This window comes from Penaeus monodon, chromosome 31 (assembly GCF_015228065.2).
Source record: "Penaeus monodon isolate SGIC_2016 chromosome 31, NSTDA_Pmon_1, whole genome shotgun sequence".
Classification (NCBI taxonomy): Eukaryota; Metazoa; Arthropoda; class Malacostraca; order Decapoda; family Penaeidae; genus Penaeus; species Penaeus monodon.
The window spans coordinates 18,544,678-18,545,787 of record NC_051416.1 but is presented as its reverse complement, the minus strand read 5'-3'; positions in this window follow the sequence as shown (position 1 = coordinate 18,545,787).

Here is a 1,110-nt window from a genome sequence, read left to right as displayed (position 1 = left end):
CATGCTGCTATGTCTCGTCTTGGTGTTCTTTACCAGATGAACATGCATCACCCCAGGGCCATCACACCTCAACATGTAGTTCAAGGCCTAGTAAAGAAGACTATGTGTTAGCCATACTCTGATGAGGTTCTTATTTTACAGTCTTTCAGAGGAGACACCTAATCTTTTCAACATTTGATTAATTGCATAAGTTTACAGCATCATATAAGTTTAGTTTTCACCCATATTCACATGATAGTATAAATTATGGTGCCAAATCAGTAGACACATATAAGAATGAATCAGAATCATATAGTTAGTTCAGGCCTCAGAATCTCTAGTACAAAATGAAGATATTCTTCAGTAATGATTAGCTTCAAAGTATCATAGTATTGTTTTAATTGTATAGTTATTAAGCTAATTGAATTTATATTGAAGGACTTCCTACGGCCATATAGTAAAAAGTAAGATTAATGTTATTTTTCTCTAATAATTCCAAATAATTTCCTCTTGTAGCTAGGAGCTGTATACATGCAATGGAAAGATGGTAAATCATCCAAATTATTAAATTTCTTAAGTTTGATTGAAGGGTACAAAGCTTCATAAGCGAAAACTACCTACATATTTTTTGTGATGCAGCATAGACATCTGGTAGTAGGAAATCTGGAGCTACTGGTGAATAATTACACAAAGGTGAGCGCCACTAGGAACGGATAGCTTACATATGAGATGGGAATGTAGCCTACTGCGCATTATAGTACTCTGTGCCACAAACCAGCATGTTTATGCAAAATCAAACCTCTGCTAAATTGACTACAGTGTTGTGCACTTGTAATGGAGAATTAGAATTATATAAACAGTATATGTACAAAGCCAAAATGTGAACATCTAAATCCAGTGTAAAGTATGTAGCAACTTCTATATAGTTATTATTGAGTCGGGTCTCTGTAATATTTACCTCTTGAACAAGTGGTTTTTAAAAATGGAGAAGGTTTAAAGATTTCGTTCATAACCTACTTTATTAAACAAAAAAAATGCCTTTGAGAATGTAATTTATAATTTTTTGAATGTGAAATCCACAAATTTGGTTTGCAGCCCCCCTAAATGCCAAAGAATTTAAATTGCGGGCTG